General features: G+C 37.8%; 1 long non-coding RNA gene across 1 annotated transcript; it reads left to right on the top strand.

The window, feature by feature from the left end:
* The first annotated feature begins 5,150 nt into the window (after nucleotides 1-5,150).
* Nucleotides 5,151-5,461, top strand: LOC120434064. Its single transcript, XR_005608920.1, has 2 exons — nucleotides 5,151-5,224; nucleotides 5,356-5,461. It is a non-coding gene; the product is annotated as an uncharacterized LOC120434064 (long non-coding RNA).
* Nucleotides 5,462-7,841: the final 2,380 nt, after the last annotated feature.

Raw genomic sequence — 7,841 nt, 5'->3', positions numbered from 1 at the left:
TAGTTTCCTTTTAGATTATTAATGCACAAAAATGATGAAAATACATTTGAAACCAGAGTGAAGGACAGAAACTCAGCAGTTAACTGTGAAGCCCTGATCAATGGAGTGCCTGTGAAGATATCATCTCACTGTGTTACATGGTTATTGTGCCTCTCTGATTCCATAGAAACAACCTGCACGTATAAAGTATAATTTCACATGAACTTGAACAGGAGGAAAAAATGATGTCTGAGGAGAATCCCCAAGGATCTGAAAGCTTTATGTCAGTGCTGTTAACTGTCTTTGGAGGAGAGACTTACTGACTTACTGACACCACCACGTACTTCACAACAAGCTAAACTGATATACTACCTCTGCCAAAGCAAGGCCAAAGTGATCAGTGCTGTTTTTTAGTTAGCTCATTTGAATTTCACTGGTAGAGAGATGAAACATGGTGTAAAGAAAGACTACATTAAATGCTGATATAAATATGGGTTAGATTTTATATGAAGCATGAAGTCAGGCAGCGGCTTTAGTAAAAAATTTGATTTTTTGGTTTCTTCTTTGCAGGATAGAGTTTTAACTTGCGTTTGTGGATGGCACAGTGAACTGTGTTAACAGACTGATTTCTAGAAATGTTCCTGAGCCCATGCAAGGATTTCCACGACTGAATCATGTGTGTGTTTCATACAATGCTGTCTGAGGGCCAAAAGATCACGGGCTTCCAGTACTGAGTTTCTCCAGGTTCTGTGAATCTTATGATGATGGCATGTAGATATCATTGATATGATATCCACAGTCTTGCAATTTTATGTGGCAGAACATTATTCTGAAATTGTTCAATGATTTACAGAAGCAATTTTCTGCAGATTGGTGAATCTCTGTCAATTTTTACTTTTGTGAATCTCTTCCTCTTTTCATATGTAGTCATGTTAGTGCCCTGATGCCAGTTAACGTAATTAGTTGCAAAATATTTCTCCAGCTGTTTCTTTTTATTACCACTTACATTTCCAGCTTTTTATTGTCCCTATACAACTTTTGAGACATGTTGCTGCCATCAAAATTCAAAATGAGTTTAAACTTGACTTTTTATTTATTATATTGTGAATAAAATATGGATTTATCAGATTAGCGAAACATTGCATTCTCTTTTTATTTATATGTTACACAGTATCCCAACCTTTTATAATTGGGCTGGCAAGATAGAGCTGAACGCTACACTACTCCAAAAGGTAAGGTTAGGGATGGGTATCGAAAACCGGTTCTTGTTGAGAACCGGTTCCCACTGTTTCAATTCCTTGGAATTGTTTGCCATTTCTGCAAACGATTCCCTTATCGATTCCAGAATGACGTCACCACGTTGCGGAGCGTCATTTACCTGGCAGGAAACATGGCGGCTCAAACACTCAAAAGTTTGATTATCCTTTACGAGAACGGATGACAACAGGGTGTTACGGGTTCAAAATATTGGGGACGGATACAAGAGGAAAACCAAAATAACAACACCGGTCCGGCCGGGTCAAGTCAAAACGATGATTTTTATGAACACACGTGTGGGAGATGAATACTGCACGCAGACAGCATCCATCTCTCACCGAAAACCACACAACAATAGTTTTTATGAAAATCAGGGTATTAGAGCGCCCCCTCATGCGTAAAGTAGGTACAATACAATCAATGTTGACAACTTTTAACACATTAAAAGAACATCTTCTTCCCGAGGCCAGATCCTTCCCAGTAATCTTCTCACTCCGCTTATCCCCTGGAACAAACCGTCTCTCCTGCAAGCATAATCAAACAGTGACAAGGCCTTGCAAACTGTTTTCTAAATATTTGAACTCTCACCTATACATGAGTTTAACTACTGCTTGTGTGTGTGCGTGTGTGCCTCGACCTCAGCATTCACTCTGTCTATAAGGACAGAGGCCAACCCTCCATGTGTGCAATAACCTAACTGAAACCATACCTGTAATATGTTGGATAAACGTTCTAATCAAATGCCACTATTCAAAGCTTAATAAAAGAATATAAATGAATAAAGGATAATGATGAATAACATGGTGTCTGTGTTTTGTAAGCGTGTTCTTTCTATAGCTCAAGATCCTTAACACAATAGATTGTTCGGTCCTCGTGCCGAACAAAGTTTCCGACCCTCCACTAGTTGACCGAGCCCCCCTCATTGGCAAGCACAAAAATACAATGCATGTATATGAAAAGGATTATCACTGCACCTGTAATAGAAAATGTTAATATGGGACTATGACGATACCTGTAATAGAAGTTGTAACATAAGGCCGACAGCCTAAAGAAATTCTTTAATGAAATAACAATTAATGATGATGAGTAAATGAAGTAATGAGTAATTATTGCCAATACACACTACTGAAAGGTTAACAAAAGATATAACTAAATAAAAGATCATAAAATAACATGATGTAAGTGTCTTGTAAGCATGTGCGGCCTTCTACGCTCTCCGTCACTTCACACAATAGATCAGCCAAACATCCCGCTGACTGTAGCTTTTAACCCTTACTGACGTGAGCACAACTCCATAATAAGCACCAAGCGGCAATATGTATAAAGATGATCCAGGTTACACCTGCAATGAAAGATTGTATGATTATACTGACACCTGTAAATAGAAGATTAACATGAGGTTATAACAATCACTGTCATCCAAACTTTAATGTAATGTCAATAGCTTCAATAAATGCTTTAATGCAATGCTTATTATATGATTCTGATGCAATGATAAAATAACAGTAAAATATCTCTTCTCAAGGGCAACTTGCAATACTTGCAAAGTTGATATTTCATTTAAGGGAGGAAACACAACGAATATGCAAAAGCATTTGCTCACAAAACACGCGATGACCTTAAATGAATGTTGTCTTGTTAATTCCGCTCTGGACTCATGAATCCTAACCCAGCAGCAGCGGTAACGTTTGCATGTCCTCTCCCGTTAATGCAGCAGGTAAATAATCAGTGTATTATGTTAGCGCGATCTGCCTTATTACAAAACCTGCCATTACTGTGCATTTAGGTGACCATGATGAGAGAGACAGACAGAGTCTGGCTGGCTCAGATGCTGGCAGCTGTCGCTGCAGTCTACCGGCATCTCCTTTCAGGCCAGGATAGATGAATGTCACCGAGCAGTGACTAAGTTTGTGGTAAAAGACTTGCACTCATTTGCCACAGCAGATGCCCTCGAGTTTCGGTAAGTGAAAGTGTTTAATTGTAGGCAGGGACATTACTGGATATTCTTGTGTAATTGCTACAGAATAATTTATGTTATACTTTGTTATTGCTACAGAAGAATATTTATTTTATTATTTTACATTTACAATTTTTTTTCCTGGGGACCCCGTGACACCCCATTGAAGAGTCAGTGAGCTGTGGATCTCTTAAGATCTCACTGTTGGGTTTGTAAGGCCATGTTACTCCTAAATTTCTATCTTGTTCAAAGAGAAGATATAAAACAAAGTTCTAAGCTAATCGACCTTAGTCTTCTCCCTTTTTTTTAAAAAAAAAAAAGAAGGAATCGATAAGAGAATCGATAAAGAATAGAATCGTTACACAGAATCAAAAATGGAATCGGAATCATGAAAATCTTATCAATACCCATCCCTAGGTAAGGTAATGTTTGATCAAGTCTCACAAAGTCTGTACAAAATGACCTCCAGTTGGCCACTCATATGCATGCTTAGTTTTTGATGCACAGCACTTAAAGCTGTCCAGTAACTTGTAAGTTATCCTATTCTTTATGATGCTAAACTCAAGGTTTTACAACAGCTTTGTTGATGCAACATCTCAAAAAGATGCAGCAAAAGTTGAAAATAACAGAAGATGACGATAAAATAATTTGTAAAATAACATTCTTGAACGTCACACCATCATTCAATTAAACATACTTTTATCAGTTATCTGACTATAAATAACTCCGTTACATGTAGCTAAAATGAGTAATTCCCCAGTGCAGATGGATTAATGCTTAGGAAACAAAAGAGAAAAAAACAGTTTGGCATTCTATGTATGGAGGAAGCGTTTGTCTTTTTCGTGTGTGGATGTGTATTTGTTTGCCTTTGACTGTGAGAAAGCATAAATATGCCAGTGTTTATCTGTTTACATTTTAATGGGCAAAAAGATTTCAATATCAAAGTGAAGCGGATGTCTGGATAATTGAGGCAATTATTTTCACAGATTCCACTGAGACTCATTTGCATTATATGCTAACTAGGGCTAACAGCAGGTAAGAGGGGAATGAACACCAAGAGTAGATGTTATCTGACACAGCAACTTAATTCTGTCCCCAAGATAGATTTGAAGAGGAGGACTATATTTAAACATTGTCAAGAAACACAAGTTGTGTTCTGCTGGGAATAAATAGGTTTCTACAGGAGGTTTAACATAACAGATGGCAAAAAAGGTGCAAACTCAAAGTTCCAGAAATCAGTACTATATATCAGCAATATATTAAATTTGCAATGATAAAAGCATTACTGGTATTACCAGACTTTCAGTGCTGTAGCAAATCTAAGCAGTGATGTCCAACAAACATCTTAATATTATACATCTATAATATTATGTTTTTGGATCACTCCCTGGAAATCCCACCACTGACTTAGATCAATACCATTTCACCGTGGACCTCAAACTTGAGCAGTACTTCAGCCTGAGTTTCAAACTGACCCACATTAAGTGTCAAAGATCATCAGTGAGCATCACGAATTAAACAGGATTCTCTTATTTAGCAACAGCAGCATCAGTTAGTGTAACAGGGCGGCCCTTAGTGGCTGGAAACACAGTGAGATGGACCGAGGCAAGTGTAGTGGAACAAAAAGTATTTATTTGCCATACAGCTCTCCTCACAAAAATTCACTTGTCAAGCTTCTTCACAGCACAATCAATCCTCTAATGACAACTGGCAGCCTTAAATATGTTTAGCTGTCACAGACTTAACCATTATTCCACGCTTAGGTAAATTCTTAAATCCCAACCTTCCACCATAGTATATAATATATCAATTAGAATAAATAAATACATAAATACATTTCACATTTTCATATTAATAAATATTTCACACTTTAATTTTACACCAAACCCAATACTATAAAACCCAGAAACCCAAGCACAAAAGATTCACCACACTCTCTTTACCAATGGTCTCTCCCGAACCTTTAAATGGTGTCTGGACCCCCGGGGAAACATTTGCCCAAACACCCTGAAGAGGACACAGGCAAGAAAGGTGAGTAATCATTATCTTACAAACACCTATTTGCACCACTTTTATTCCTAGATTTCACACACACTTGCATTAGTTTTCCTTACTGGTAAACCTTAATCACAATCTCAATCACCATTCTTCTTTCCTGACAGACAACCACCACATTCCTTGATGAGGAGCAGCTGTGCAGGATCTGAAACAAGGCTACCAACTGATTTTAAACTTCCCAATAAATAATCAATAAATATTTAAACTTCTTGTGTGCAAATGTTTTACTGTGCAAATCCATGCTTAAAGTGCAATACTAAATAAAGTGCTTGATAAGATGCTTTTAATAAAGTGAAAGGTGTGCTCTAAAGTGCTATACAGATAATATAATACAAATAAATGTAGTAAGGGAGTCCTCTTCCTTACAGTTAGGCACAAAAACAGCATCAGCCATATTCAGCTGCAAGAACAAACTAAGCTGCCACAACACAAAATCATAAAGCCAGATTAGAAAATAAAATAAAATTGTATTTTTTTCTCTGCATCTCTTTATTGTCAGACGCTAACACAACAGCCTCATTATCAGATGCATTGTTGGATGTTCATCAGTGCAAGTGTCAGTGTAAGTATCAGAAAAGTAGCAGCAGTAGAAATGGGCAGATGTTAGTAATCACAGCCTCATAATTTCAAGTTCCCAAACACATTGGTAGATGCACTAAGTTTTGCATCTTCTTAGCTTGTCTCTATCTTAATTTTCCATTCTTGCTATTTTCTCTTTTCTTTGTTTAATTTTAATCTTCTTTGTGTTTATTATTTCACTGTTTGATTTTGTCATTTGCTTTGCTGTGGAGCACTTTTCAGACGAAACGACCACATAAATAGGATGTTTCCCATCTTGCATCAGGACTGCTGCTCTTTGATCTTTGATGCAAACTCATAACTTCCTAGTCAGTGAACCCTTCAATCTTAATAAAGTGTTCAACACAGGCTAGGAATGTCTCCTTTTGAACACAGGGATCCACATACCAGTTAGCAACAGTGGGTTTAAGTGTTTTTCAGTCAGCAGCACGGTTAGTTTTCATAATATGAACTGCTTGTTCTTTTTGCATTTTAGCAGGGCTTGTTAGTAAATCAAGGGAGCCTTCTCTTCTTTGCCTGTGCTTGTTGATGTTTGACTCTCGCCCACAGAGTAGACAGAAACACCAGTCTGCAGTACAGAAACCTGCACAGAGTAGTTATTTTAGAATAGAACTGGCCTTTGTATGCCCCTGGGCCACACCTGACCCTTCTGTTGTCCCTGACAGACCTCGTTAGGTCAATAGGAAATTAGGATAGTTAGTCGTATAGTTAGCTCCATTTCATCCACCAAAGACTCAAAAAAGTGCTTGATACAGAATCTAGAGTTTCTAACAAGAAACAGATATAAAAGTATGTAATGAAGTCAGAGGTAAAGCTGTGTGAGGTGCGTGTGAGGAGCAGATTGCTGTTTGACTGCAGTTTAAGTAATTTAAGAACAAGCCCTTCTCTGGGCAAATTGTAACAAAATCGATCAAATGCACTGCTGGAAATCTGGAGCTTGGACATTTCTGACTTTTTTCGTCTGTAATAACAGATGTTGAAGTGATAAGTGATGTTAAAGACACAGCCCAGTTCCTCATCTTTAACATGGGATAAAAAAAAAAAAAAAAAGTTTGAAATTATAATGGAGCTGGCAGCAATGCACTGTATGAAAGGGACTATAACAGGGAGTGATCTGTTCACAGAGGTAACCTTTCAGTCCCAGCTTTGATTGGCTGGAGCTGAAATCAGACAAATTGACAGATTTTACGACCAAATCTGGCAGGGAATAAAGTCCAAGTTTTGAACTGTATGCAAGATAAAGTGACTTAAATGAACCCAGAAATGAAATAAGTATTTTTGCATTGTGTTATACACCAAGAAGTATTGTGTACCTCAATACTAAAATTGAATTACATTGTTGATGTTTTAACTAGGGGTGAGAATTTAATGCGTTAACTGCGATTAATTAATTAAAAAAAAATAGCGCGTTAAAAAAACCCATAATGCATTTAATCACACTTTACATTCCAAGCAAAGGGGAAATTTTGTCAATGCACAATTACCTAGTATGCAGATTAGACTGATGGACACAAAAATGGATAAATCAGAAGAAAGCGCGTTGCTTGGACTGATTGAAGACAAATTTCATTTCAAATGACTACCCGACGGAAGCCTTGATAAAAGCGTGGTTTTGTGCAAACTGCGCAAACAGGAGTTTGCATATCACTGAAGCATTACAACCATAGGGTACCATCTAAGTGTGAAGCATGTTGCAGCGAGCACAGAAACTGTGGGAGCTGGCAGCGTTAGCTGTCCCAGTTCGGCAGCCCAAACTTGATAAAATAACTGACTTCAGGACTGTAGACCACTATCAGTGGTAGAAGACAGGGGATAAGCAGCTTTATGACACTGAAAAGCAAGCAAAGTTAGATCCATTACAGACAGCCCTGCTAATATGGAGGAACTACACCAGGAGCAAACAAGACTGGGGCAACAGAAAGAGCCACTCATACAGAATGGTTCCACAAAGTGGAATTCAACCCTGGATATAGTTTCTTGGTTACTAAAGAATCAAGAGGCTATTTTTCCT

Source organism: Oreochromis aureus, linkage group 17, assembly GCF_013358895.1.
Source record: "Oreochromis aureus strain Israel breed Guangdong linkage group 17, ZZ_aureus, whole genome shotgun sequence".
In the NCBI taxonomy this organism is placed as follows: Eukaryota; Metazoa; Chordata; class Actinopteri; order Cichliformes; family Cichlidae; genus Oreochromis; species Oreochromis aureus.
This window is presented reverse-complemented; position numbering and strand designations above follow the sequence as displayed.